Source organism: Anas acuta (assembly GCF_963932015.1).
Source record: "Anas acuta chromosome 4 unlocalized genomic scaffold, bAnaAcu1.1 SUPER_4_unloc_1, whole genome shotgun sequence".
Lineage (NCBI taxonomy): Eukaryota > Metazoa > Chordata > Aves > Anseriformes > Anatidae > Anas > Anas acuta.
The window spans coordinates 5,001-17,917 of record NW_027075981.1 but is presented as its reverse complement, the minus strand read 5'-3'; positions in this window follow the sequence as shown (position 1 = coordinate 17,917).

The window sequence follows — 12,917 nt, the reverse complement described above, 5'->3', positions numbered from 1 at the left end:
TTATTTTTTTGGATTAGTGTTTGGAGTGTTTTTGGGTTTAGGTTTTTGGGTTTTTAGGTTTTAGTTTTTGGGTTTAGGTTTTGAGAGTCCTATTTTTTGGGCTTGGGATTTGAACGTCTTAATTTTGTGGGCTTGGGATTTGAACGTCTTAATTTATTGGGTTAGGAGTTTTAGGCATAGGTCTTCAGGTGTTTAGTGTGGTAAATATTTTGGGTTATGTCTGTAGGGGTTTCGAGGATTTTTAGGGTGAGGGCTTGAGGCTTTTTTGTAAAGGCGGTAAGGGCTAGGGTTACAGTGCGTGCTGGTGAATGTAATTCTGGAAAACTCGGCCCGTGATTGGCTGTGCCGGCTGTCCAAGGAATGCTGGTAAATATAGTTTTCCGGCACCAGGCTTCCGGGAGGCCATGTTGGGTGCCCAGAGCATGCCTGGAAATGCAGGGTTAGGGTTAGGGTTAGGGTTAGGGCACATTTTAGCGCGGCGCCGCCCGGACACATTTAAGCGCAGCGCCACCCGGGCACATTTAAGCGCGGCGCGGCCCAGACACATTTTAGCACGGTGCCGCCCGGACACATTGTACTTGTGGGGCTGGGAGGTTGTGGGGAACATCTGGAGAAGGTGCCGTTTGGGGGAGCACCTACAGGGTTTGGGGTGGGCTCTGTGGGGCTGGGGGGGGGTCTCTATGGGGCCGGGGGGGTTTTGGGGGGGTTGTGACCCTATGGGGTGCCCCCCCCCAGAGCCCCAACCCGCGGCTGACGTAGCATTTTAGCGTGGCCGCCGTCCACCGGCAGCTTCATGCCCGTCTTCCGCTCCCAGTGGCCCGTGGGGCGCCCCGTGGGCCTACCGGTGTCACCAGCGGCCACCTTGGGGTCAACGGCGGCGGTTTTGGGGTCAACGGCAGCGGTTTTGGGGTTTCGGTCTGGGGGGTGCTGACATGCCCCCCCCCGCACCCCCTCAGGCATCCTGGCCCTGCAGCTGCCCCCGGGGGGGCTCGACGCCGAGTCCTACAGGTGAGAAGCAGTCCCCTCCGCCCCCTAAATGCGCCCCCAGCCCTCCAAATGCCCCCAGACCGTCCCCGATTTGACCCCCCCAATTTATTCCCCCCCCCCCAGCGCCTGCCTCCACCTGGCTGAGATGCAGCGTCGGGTGTGGGAGGCGCTGGCGGAGCGCGAGCGGCTGCTGCGGGCACGGGTAGGACGGGGGGGGGACAAAATGGGGGGGGCCACCAAGGGGGCGGGGGGTCCATGGGGCTTGGGGGGACCCCAAGGGTGGGGGGGAACCAAAATGAGGGGGGAACCAAGTGTGCGGGGTGCGGCTGCCGGGGGGACACATTTGCGGGGCGCACTGGGGGGGGGAACCAAAATGAGGGGGGAACCAAGTGTGCGGGGTGCGGTTTCCGGGAGGACGCATTTGCGGTGCGCAATGCCGGGGGGGTGAACCAAAATGAGGGGGGAACCAAGTGTGCGGGGTGTGGTTTCCGGGGGGACGCATTTGCGGGGCGCACCGGGGGGAACCAAAATGAGGGGGGAACCAAGTGTGCGGGGTGTAGTTGCCGGGGGGACGCATTTGCGGGGCGCACCGGGGGGGGGAACCAAAATGAGGGGGGAACCAAGTGTGCGGGGTGCGGTTGCCGCGGGGACGCATTTGCGGGGCGCACTGGGGGGGAACCAAAATGAGGGGCGAACCAAGTGTGCGGGGTGTGGTTGCCGGGGGGACGCATTTGCGGGGCGCACCGGGGGGGGGAACCAAAATGAGGGGCGAACCAAGTGTGCGGGGTGCGCTTGTTGGGGGGACACATTTGCGGGGCGCACCGGGGGCATCCATGGGGCTTGGGGGGAACCCAAGGGGGGGGGGGGAACCAAAATGAGGGGGGAACCAAGTGTGCTGGGTGCGGTTGCCAGGGGGTTAGGGTTAGGGTTTTGGTTTAGGTTTAGGGTTCGTTAGGGTTAGGGCTAGGGTTATCGTTAGGGGGTTAGGGGTAGTGTTAGGGGGGTAGGGTTAGGGTTAGGGGTTAGGGTTAGGGGTAGTGTTAGGGTTTGGGGTTAGGGTTTGGGTTAGGGTTAGGATTATGGTCAGGGTGTTAGGTTTAGGGTTAGGGTTAAGGTTAGCGTTAGGGTTAGGGATAGGGTTAGGCTTAGGGTTCATTAGGGTTAGGGTTAGGGCTTAGGGTTAGGTTTTGGGTTAGTGTTAGGGTTAGGGTTAGAGGGTTAGGCTTAGGGTTAGGGGTAGGGTTAGGGTTAGGGTCAGGGTCAGAGTCAGAGTCAGGGTAAGCGTAGTGAGATCCTCTCTTGAGCCTATGTTATTTTCCAAAGATTGATTCACGCTTTTAAGGTTTCAGGGGTAGGGCACTAGGGTTGGGTGTCAGGGTAAGTATTCTCAGGGTTTATGTTTAGGATTTTAAGTTGTTTAGGTTTGGAGTTTTAACGGTTAGTATTTTAGGGATTTGGTGGTTAAGGTTTTAAGTTTTTCAGGGTTAGTGTGTTAGGGTTTTAGAGTTTATGGGTTGTAGTGTTGAAAGGTTTTTTAGGGTTAGGGTCTTAGGGTTTTCTTTTTGGTCAATTATTTAGGGTTAGGGTTTTAAAATGTTATTTTTATTTATTTATTTATTTATTTATTTATTTATTTATTTATTCAGGTTAGGTTCTCCAGGGTTAGGGTTTTGAGTGTCCTAATTTTTTGGGTTAGGGTTTTGAGCATCTTAATTTTTTGTGTTAGTGCTTTGAGCGTCTTATTTTTTTGGATTAGTGTTTGGAGCGTTTTGGGGTTTAGGTTTTTGGGTTTTTAGGTTTTAGTTTTTGGGTTTAGGTTTTGAGAGTCCTATTTTTTGGGCTTGGGATTTGAACGTCTTAATTTTGTGGGCTTGGGATTTGAACGTCTTAATTTATTGGGTTAGGAGTTTTAGGCATAGGTCTTCAGGTGTTTAGTGTGGTAAATATTTTGGGTTATGTCTGTAGGGGTTTCGAGGATTTTTAGGGTGAGGGCTTGAGGCTTTTTTGTAAAGGCGGTAAGGGCTAGGGTTACAGTGCGTGCTGGTGAATGTAATTCTGGAAAACTCGGCCCGTGATTGGCTGTGCCGGCTGTCCAAGGAATGCTGGTAAATATAGTTTTCCGGCACCAGGCTTCCGGGAGGCCATGTTGGGTGCCCAGAGCATGCCTGGAAATGCAGGGTTAGGGTTAGGGTTAGGGTTAGGGCACATTTTAGCGCGGCGCCGCCCGGACACATTTAAGCGCAGCGCCACCCGGGCACATTTAAGCGCGGCGCGGCCCAGACACATTTTAGCACGGTGCCGCCCGGACACATTGTACTTGTGGGGCTGGGAGGTTGTGGGGAACATCTGGAGAAGGTGCCGTTTGGGGGAGCACCTACAGGGTTTGGGGTGGGCTCTGTGGGGCTGGGGGGGGGTCTCTATGGGGCCGGGGGGGTTTTGGGGGGGTTGTGACCCTATGGGGTGCCCCCCCCCAGAGCCCCAACCCGCGGCTGACGTAGCATTTTAGCGTGGCCGCCGTCCACCGGCAGCTTCATGCCCGTCTTCCGCTCCCAGTGGCCCGTGGGGCGCCCCGTGGGCCTACCGGTGTCACCAGCGGCCACCTTGGGGTCAACGGCGGCGGTTTTGGGGTCAACGGCAGCGGTTTTGGGGTTTCGGTCTGGGGGGTGCTGACATGCCCCCCCCCGCACCCCCTCAGGCATCCTGGCCCTGCAGCTGCCCCTGGGGGGGCTCGACGCCGAGTCCTACAGGTGAGAAGCAGTCCCCTCCGCCCCCTAAATGCGCCCCCAGCCCTCCAAATGCCCCCAGACCGTCCCCGATTTGACCCCCCCAATTTATTCCCCCCCCCCCAGCGCCTGCCTCCACCTGGCTGAGATGCAGCGTCGGGTGTGGGAGGCGCTGGCGGAGCGCGAGCGGCTGCTGCGGGCACGGGTAGGACGGGGGGGGGACAAAATGGGGGGGGCCACCAAGGGGGCGGGGGGTCCATGGGGCTTGGGGGGACCCCAAGGGTGGGGGGGAACCAAAATGAGGGGGGAACCAAGTGTGCGGGGTGCGGCTGCCGGGGGGACGCATTTGCGGGGCGCACTGGGGGGGGGAACCAAAATGAGGGGGGAACCAAGTGTGCGGGGTGCGGTTTCCGGGAGGACGCATTTGCGGTGCGCAATGCCGGGGGGGTGAACCAAAATGAGGGGGGAACCAAGTGTGCGGGGTGTGGTTTCCGGGGGGACGCATTTGCGGGGCGCACCGGGGGGAACCAAAATGAGGGGGGAACCAAGTGTGCGGGGTGTAGTTGCCGGGGGGACGCATTTGCGGGGCGCACCGGGGGGGGGAACCAAAATGAGGGGGGAACCAAGTGTGCGGGGTGCGGTTGCCGCGGGGACGCATTTGCGGGGCGCACTGGGGGGGAACCAAAATGAGGGGCGAACCAAGTGTGCGGGGTGTGGTTGCCGGGGGGACGCATTTGCGGGGCGCACCGGGGGGGGGAACCAAAATGAGGGGCGAACCAAGTGTGCGGGGTGCGCTTGTTGGGGGGACACATTTGCGGGGCGCACCGGGGGCATCCATGGGGCTTGGGGGGAACCCAAGGGGGGGGGGGGGAACCAAAATGAGGGGGGAACCAAGTGTGCTGGGTGCGGTTGCCAGGGGGTTAGGGTTAGGGTTAGGGTTTTGGTTTAGGTTTAGGGTTCGTTAGGGTTAGGGCTAGGGTTATCGTTAGGGGGTTAGGGGTAGTGTTAGGGGGGTAGGGTTAGGGTTAGGGGTTAGGGTTAGGGGTAGTGTTAGGGTTTGGGGTTAGGGTTTGGGTTAGGGTTAGGATTATGGTCAGGGTGTTAGGTTTAGGGTTAGGGTTAAGGTTAGCGTTAGGGTTAGGGATAGGGTTAGGCTTAGGGTTCATTAGGGTTAGGGTTAGGGCTTAGGGTTAGGTTTTGGGTTAGTGTTAGGGTTAGGGTTAGAGGGTTAGGCTTAGGGTTAGGGGTAGGGTTAGGGTTAGGGTCAGGGTCAGAGTCAGAGTCAGGGTAAGCGTAGTGAGATCCTCTCTTGAGCCTATGTTATTTTCCAAAGATTGATTCACGCTTTTAAGGTTTCAGGGGTAGGGCACTAGGGTTGGGTGTCAGGGTAAGTATTCTCAGGGTTTATGTTTAGGATTTTAAGTTGTTTAGGTTTGGAGTTTTAACGGTTAGTATTTTAGGGATTTGGTGGTTAAGGTTTTAAGTTTTTCAGGGTTAGTGTGTTAGGGTTTTAGAGTTTATGGGTTGTAGTGTTGAAAGGTTTTTTAGGGTTAGGGTCTTAGGGTTTTCTTTTTGGTCAATTATTTAGGGTTAGGGTTTTAAAATGTTATTTTTATTTATTTATTTATTTACTTATTTATTTATTTATTCAGGTTAGGTTCTCCAGGGTTAGGGTTTTGAGTGTCCTAATTTTTTGGGTTAGGGTTTGGAGCATCTTAATTTTTTGTGTTAGTGCTTTGAGCGTCTTATTTTTTTGGATTAGTGTTTGGAGCGTTTTGGGGTTTAGGTTTTTGGGTTTTTAGGTTTTAGTTTTTGGGTTTAGGTTTTGAGAGTCCTATTTTTTGGGCTTGGGATTTGAACGTCTTAATTTTGTGGGCTTGGGATTTGAACGTCTTAATTTATTGGGTTAGGAGTTTTAGGCATAGGTCTTCAGGTGTTTAGTGTGGTAAATATTTTGGGTTATGTCTGTAGGGGTTTCGAGGATTTTTAGGGTGAGGGCTTGAGGCTTTTTTGTAAAGGCGGTAAGGGCTAGGGTTACAGTGCGTGCTGGTGAATGTAATTCTGGAAAACTCGGCCCGTGATTGGCTGTGCCGGCTGTCCAAGGAATGCTGGTAAATATAGTTTTCCGGCACCAGGCTTCCGGGAGGCCATGTTGGGTGCCCAGAGCATGCCTGGAAATGCAGGGTTAGGGTTAGGGTTAGGGTTAGGGCACATTTTAGCGCGGCGCCGCCCGGGCACATTTAAGCGCGGCGCGGCCCAGACACATTTTAGCGCGGCGCCGCCCGGACAAATTGTACTTGTGGGGCTGGGAGGTTGTGGGGAACATCTGGAGAAGGTGCCTGTAGGGTTTGGGGGAGCACCTACAGGGTTTGGGGTGGGCTCTGTGGGGCTGGGGGGGGTCTCTATGGGGCCGGGGGGGTTTTGGAGGGGTTGTGACCCTATGGGGTGCCCCCCCCCAGAGCCCCAACCCGCGGCTGACGTAGCATTTTAGTGTGGCCGCCGTCCACCGGCAGCTTCATGCCCGTCTTCCGCTCCCAGTGGCCCGCGGGGCACCCCGTGGGCCTACCGGTGTCACCAGCGGCCACCTTGGGGTCAACGGCGGCGGTTTTGGGGTCAACGGCAGCAGTTTTGGGGTTTCGGTCTGGGGGGTGCTGACATGCCCCCCCCCGCACCCCGTCAGGCATCCTGGCCCTGCAGCTGCCCCCGGGGGGGCTCGACGCCGAGTCCTACAGGTGAGAAGCAGTCCCCTCTGCCCCCTAAATGCGCCCCCAGCCCCCCAAATGCCCCCAGACCGTCCCCAAATTGACCCCCCCCCAATTTATTCCCCCCCCCCAGCGCCTGCCTCCACCTGGCTGAGATGCAGCGTCGGGTGTGGGAGGCGCTGGCGGAGCGCGAGCGGCTGCTGCGGGCACGGGTAGGACGGGGGGGGGACAAAATGGGGGGGGCCACCAAGGGGGCGGGGGGTCCATGGGGCTTGGGGGGACCCCAAGGGTTGGGGGGAACCAAAATGAGGGGGGAACCAAGTGTGCGGGGTGCGGCTGCCGGGGGGACGCATTTGCGGGGCGCACTGGGGGGGGGGGAACCAAAATGAGGGGGGAACCAAGTGTGCGGGGTGTGGTTCCGGTGGGACGCATTTGCGGGGCGCACCGGGGGGAACCAAAATGAGGGGGGAACCAACTGTGCGGAATGCAGTTGCCGGGTGGACGCATTTGCGGGGCGCACTGGGGGGGGGGGAACCAAAATGAGGGGGGAACCAAGTGTGCGGGGTGCGGTTGCCGTGGGGACGCATTTGCGGGGCGCACTGGGGGAAACCAAAACGAGGGGGGAACCAAGTGTGCGGGGTGCGGTTGCCGGGGGGATGCATTTGCGGGTCGCACCGGGGGGGGGAACCAAAATGAGGGGGGAACCAAGTGTGCGGGGTGCGCTTGTCGGGGTGACACATTTGCGGGGTCACCGGGGGCATCCATGGGGCTTGGGGGGAACCCAAGGGGGGGGGGGGAACCAAAATGAGGGGGGAACCAAGTGTGCTGGGTGCGGTTGCCAGGGGGTTAGGGTTAGGGTTAGGGTTTTGGTTTAGGTTTAGGGTTCGTTAGGGTTAGGGCTAGGGTTATCGTTAGGGGGTTAGGGGTAGTGTTAGGGGGGTAGGGTTAGGGTTAGGGGTTAGGGTTAGGGGTAGTGTTAGGGTTTGGGGTTAGGGTTAGGGTTAGGCTTAGGGTTAGGGTTAGGGTTAGGGTTAGGGTTAGGGTTAGGGTTAGGGCATGGGTTATGGTTAGGGGGTTAGGGTTCGGGTTCGGGGTTCGGGTTCGGGGTTCGGGTTCGGGTTAGGGTTCGGGTTCGGGTTAGGGTTCGGGTTCGGGTTAGGGTTCGGGTTCGGGTTCGGGTTCGGGTTCGGGTTCGGGTTCGGGTTCGGGTTCGGGTTCGGGTTAGGGTTCGGGTTAGGGTTCGGGTTAGGGTTTAGGGTTAGGGTTAGGGTTAGGGTTAGGGTTAGGGTTCGGGTTAGGGTTCGGGTTAGGGTTCGGGTTAGGGTTCGGGTTCGGGTTCGGGTTCGGGTTAGGGGTTCGGGTTAGGGTTCGGGTTAGGGTTCGGGTTAGGGTTCGGGTTAGGGTTCGGGTTAGGGTTCGGGTTAGGGTTCGGGTTAGGGTTAGGTTCGGGTTAGGGTTCGGGTTAGGGTTCGAGTTAGGGTTCGGGTTCGGGTTCGGGTTCGGGTTCGGGTTAGGGTTCGGGTTCGGGTTCGGGTTCGGGTTCGGGTTCGGGTTCGGGTTTAGGGTTCGGGTTAGGGTTCGGGTTCGGGTTCGGGTTAGGGATAGGGATAGGGTTAGGGTTAGGGTTAGGGTTAGGGTTAGGGTTAGGGTTCGGGTTAGGGTTAGGGTTAGGGTTAGGGTTAGGGTTAGGGTTAGGGTTAGGGTTAGGGTTAGGGTTAGGGTTAGGGTTAGGGTTAGGGTTAGGGTTAGGGTTAGGGTTAGGGTTAGGGTTAGGGTTAGGGTTAGGGTTAGGGTTAGGGTTAGGGTTAGGGTTAGGGTTAGGGTTAGGGTTAGGGTTAGGGTTAGGGTTAGGGTTAGGGTTAGGGTTAGGGTTAGGGTTAGGGTTAGGGTTAGGGTTAGGGTTAGGGTTAGGGTTAGGGTTAGGGTTAGGGTTAGGGTTAGGGTTAGGGTTAGGGTTAGGGTTAGGGTTAGGGTTAGGGTTAGGGTTAGGGTTAGGGTTAGGGTTAGGGTTAGGGTTAGGGTTAGGGTTAGGGTTAGGGTTAGGGTTAGGGTTAGGGTTAGGGTTAGGGTTAGGGTTAGGGTTAGGGTTAGGGTTAGGGTTAGGGTTAGGGTTAGGGTTAGGGTTAGGGTTAGGGTTAGGGTTAGGGTTAGGGTTAGGGTTAGGGTTAGGGTTAGGGTTAGGGTTAGGGTTAGGGTTAGGGTTAGGGTTAGGGTTAGGGTTAGGGTTAGGGTTAGGGTTAGGGTTAGGGTTAGGGTTAGGGTTAGGGTTAGGGTTAGGGTTAGGGTTAGGGTTAGGGTTAGGGTTAGGGTTAGGGTTAGGGTTAGGGTTAGGGTTAGGGTTAGGGTTAGGGTTAGGGTTAGGGTTAGGGTTAGGGTTAGGGTTAGGGTTAGGGTTAGGGTTAGGGTTAGGGTTAGGGTTAGGGTTAGGGTTAGGGTTAGGGTTAGGGTTAGGGTTAGGGTTAGGGTTAGGGTTAGGGTTAGGGTTAGGGTTAGGGTTAGGGTTAGGGTTAGGGTTAGGGTTAGGGTTAGGGTTAGGGTTAGGGTTAGGGTTAGGGTTAGGGTTAGGGTTAGGGTTAGGGTTAGGGTTAGGGTTAGGGTTAGGGTTAGGGTTAGGGTTAGGGTTAGGGTTAGGGTTAGGGTTAGGGTTAGGGTTAGGGTTAGGGTTAGGGTTAGGGTTAGGGTTAGGGTTAGGGTTAGGGTTAGGGTTAGGGTTAGGGTTAGGGTTAGGGTTAGGGTTAGGGTTAGGGTTAGGGTTAGGGTTAGGGTTAGGGTTAGGGTTAGGGTTAGGGTTAGGGTTAGGGTTAGGGTTAGGGTTAGGGTTAGGGTTAGGGTTAGGGTTAGGGTTAGGGTTAGGGTTAGGGTTAGGGTTAGGGTTAGGGTTAGGGTTAGGGTTAGGGTTAGGGTTAGGGTTAGGGTTAGGGTTAGGGTTAGGGTTAGGGTTAGGGTTAGGGTTAGGGTTAGGGTTAGGGTTAGGGTTAGGGTTAGGGTTAGGGTTAGGGTTAGGGTTAGGGTTAGGGTTAGGGTTAGGGTTAGGGTTAGGGTTAGGGTTAGGGTTAGGGTTAGGGTTAGGGTTAGGGTTAGGGTTAGGGTTAGGGTTAGGGTTAGGGTTAGGGTTAGGGTTAGGGTTAGGGTTAGGGTTAGGGTTAGGGTTAGGGTTAGGGTTAGGGTTAGGGTTAGGGTTAGGGTTAGGGTTAGGGTTAGGGTTAGGGTTAGGGTTAGGGTTAGGGTTAGGGTTAGGGTTAGGGTTAGGGTTAGGGTTAGGGTTAGGGTTAGGGTTAGGGTTAGGGTTAGGGTTAGGGTTAGGGTTAGGGTTAGGGTTAGGGTTAGGGTTAGGGTTAGGGTTAGGGTTAGGGTTAGGGTTAGGGTTAGGGTTAGGGTTAGGGTTAGGGTTAGGGTTAGGGTTAGGGTTAGGGTTAGGGTTAGGGTTAGGGTTAGGGTTAGGGTTAGGGTTAGGGTTAGGGTTAGGGTTAGGGTTAGGGTTAGGGTTAGGGTTAGGGTTAGGGTTAGGGTTAGGGTTAGGGTTAGGGTTAGGGTTAGGGTTAGGGTTAGGGTTAGGGTTAGGGTTAGGGTTAGGGTTAGGGTTAGGGTTAGGGTTAGGGTTAGGGTTAGGGTTAGGGTTAGGGTTAGGGTTAGGGTTAGGGTTAGGGTTAGGGTTAGGGTTAGGGTTAGGGTTAGGGTTAGGGTTAGGGTTAGGGTTAGGGTTAGGGTTAGGGTTAGGGTTAGGGTTAGGGTTAGGGTTAGGGTTAGGGTTAGGGTTAGGGTTAGGGTTAGGGTTAGGGTTAGGGTTAGGGTTAGGGTTAGGGTTAGGGTTAGGGTTAGGGTTAGGGTTAGGGTTAGGGTTAGGGTTAGGGTTAGGGTTAGGGTTAGGGTTAGGGTTAGGGTTAGGGTTAGGGTTAGGGTTAGGGTTAGGGTTAGGGTTAGGGTTAGGGTTAGGGTTAGGGTTAGGGTTAGGGTTAGGGTTAGGGTTAGGGTTAGGGTTAGGGTTAGGGTTAGGGTTAGGGTTAGGGTTAGGGTTAGGGTTAGGGTTAGGGTTAGGGTTAGGGTTAGGGTTAGGGTTAGGGTTAGGGTTAGGGTTAGGGTTAGGGTTAGGGTTAGGGTTAGGGTTAGGGTTAGGGTTAGGGTTAGGGTTAGGGTTAGGGTTAGGGTTAGGGTTAGGGTTAGGGTTAGGGTTAGGGTTAGGGTTAGGGTTAGGGTTAGGGTTAGGGTTAGGGTTAGGGTTAGGGTTAGGGTTAGGGTTAGGGTTAGGGTTAGGGTTAGGGTTAGGGTTAGGGTTAGGGTTAGGGTTAGGGTTAGGGTTAGGGTTAGGGTTAGGGTTAGGGTTAGGGTTAGGGTTAGGGTTAGGGTTAGGGTTAGGGTTAGGGTTAGGGTTAGGGTTAGGGTTAGGGTTAGGGTTAGGGTTAGGGTTAGGGTTAGGGTTAGGGTTAGGGTTAGGGTTAGGGTTAGGGTTAGGGTTAGGGTTAGGGTTAGGGTTAGGGTTAGGGTTAGGGTTAGGGTTAGGGTTAGGGTTAGGGTTAGGGTTAGGGTTAGGGTTAGGGTTAGGGTTAGGGTTAGGGTTAGGGTTAGGGTTAGGGTTAGGGTTAGGGTTAGGGTTAGGGTTAGGGTTAGGGTTAGGGTTAGGGTTAGGGTTAGGGTTAGGGTTAGGGTTAGGGTTAGGGTTAGGGTTAGGGTTAGGGTTAGGGTTAGGGTTAGGGTTAGGGTTAGGGTTAGGGTTAGGGTTAGGGTTAGGGTTAGGGTTAGGGTTAGGGTTAGGGTTAGGGTTAGGGTTAGGGTTAGGGTTAGGGTTAGGGTTAGGGTTAGGGTTAGGGTTAGGGTTAGGGTTAGGGTTAGGGTTAGGGTTAGGGTTAGGGTTAGGGTTAGGGTTAGGGTTAGGGTTAGGGTTAGGGTTAGGGTTAGGGTTAGGGTTAGGGTTAGGGTTAGGGTTAGGGTTAGGGTTAGGGTTAGGGTTAGGGTTAGGGTTAGGGTTAGGGTTAGGGTTAGGGTTAGGGTTAGGGTTAGGGTTAGGGTTAGGGTTAGGGTTAGGGTTAGGGTTAGGGTTAGGGTTAGGGTTAGGGTTAGGGTTAGGGTTAGGGTTAGGGTTAGGGTTAGGGGCCACCAAAAAAAAAAAAAAAAAAAAAAAAAAAAAAAAAAAAAAAATTTGAGACAAGGGTTAGGGTTAGGGTTAGGGTTAGGGTCTAGGGTTAGGGTTAGGGTTAGGGTTAGGGTTAGGGTTAGGTTAGGGTTAGGGTTAGGGTTAGGGTTAGGGTTAGGGTTAGGGTTAGGGTTAGGGTTAGGGTTAGGGTTAGGGTTAGGGTTAGGGTTAGGGTTAGGGTTAGGGTTAGGGTTAGGGTTAGGGTTAGGGTTAGGGTTAGGGTTAGGGTTAGGGTTAGGGTTAGGGTTAGGGTTAGGGTTAGGGTTAGGGTTAGGGTTAGGGTTAGGGTTAGGGTTAGGGTTAGGGTTAGGGTTAGGGTTAGGGTTAGGGTTAGGGTTAGGGTTAGGGTTAGGGTTAGGGTTAGGGTTAGGGTTAGGGTTAGGGTTAGGGTTAGGGTTAGGGTTAGGGTTAGGGTTAGGGTTAGGGTTAGGGTTAGGGTTAGGGTTAGGGTTAGGGTTAGGGTTAGGGTTAGGGTTAGGGTTAGGGTTAGGGTTAGGGTTAGGGTTAGGGTTAGGGTTAGGGTTAGGGTTAGGGTTAGGGTTAGGGTTAGGGTTAGGGTTAGGGTTAGGGTTAGGGTTAGGGTTAGGGTTAGGGTTAGGGTTAGGGTTAGGGTTAGGGTTAGGGTTAGGGTTAGGGTTAGGGTTAGGGTTAGGGTTAGGGTTAGGGTTAGGGTTAGGGTTAGGGTTAGGGTTAGGGTTAGGGTTAGGGTTAGGGTTAGGGTTAGGGTTAGGGTTAGGGTTAGGGTTAGGGTTAGGGTTAGGGTTAGGGTTAGGGTTAGGGTTAGGGTTAGGGTTAGGGTTAGGGTTAGGGTTAGGGTTAGGGTTAGGGTTAGGGTTAGGGTTAGGGTTAGGGTTAGGGTTAGGGTTAGGGTTAGGGTTAGGGTTAGGGTTAGGGTTAGGGTTAGGGTTAGGGTTAGGGTTAGGGTTAGGGTTAGGGTTAGGGTTAGGGTTAGGGTTAGGGTTAGGGTTAGGGTTAGGGTTAGGGTTAGGGTTAGGGTTAGGGTTAGGGTTAGGGTTAGGGTTAGGGTTAGGGTTAGGGTTAGGGTTAGGGTTAGGGTTAGGGTTAGGGTTAGGGTTAGGGTTAGGGTTAGGGTTAGGGTTAGGGTTAGGGTTAGGGTTAGGGTTAGGGTTAGGGTTAGGGTTAGGGTTAGGGTTAGGGTTAGGGTTAGGGTTAGGGTTAGGGTTAGGGTTAGGGTTAGGGTTAGGGTTAGGGTTAGGGTTAGGGTTAGGGTTAGGGTTAGGGTTAGGGTTAGGGTTAGGGTTAGGGTTAGGGTTAGGGTTAGGGTTAGGGTTAGGGTTAGGGTTAGGGTTAGGGTTAGGGTTAGGGTTAGGGTTAGGGTTAGGGTTAGGGTTAGGGTTAGGGTTAGGGTTAGGGTTA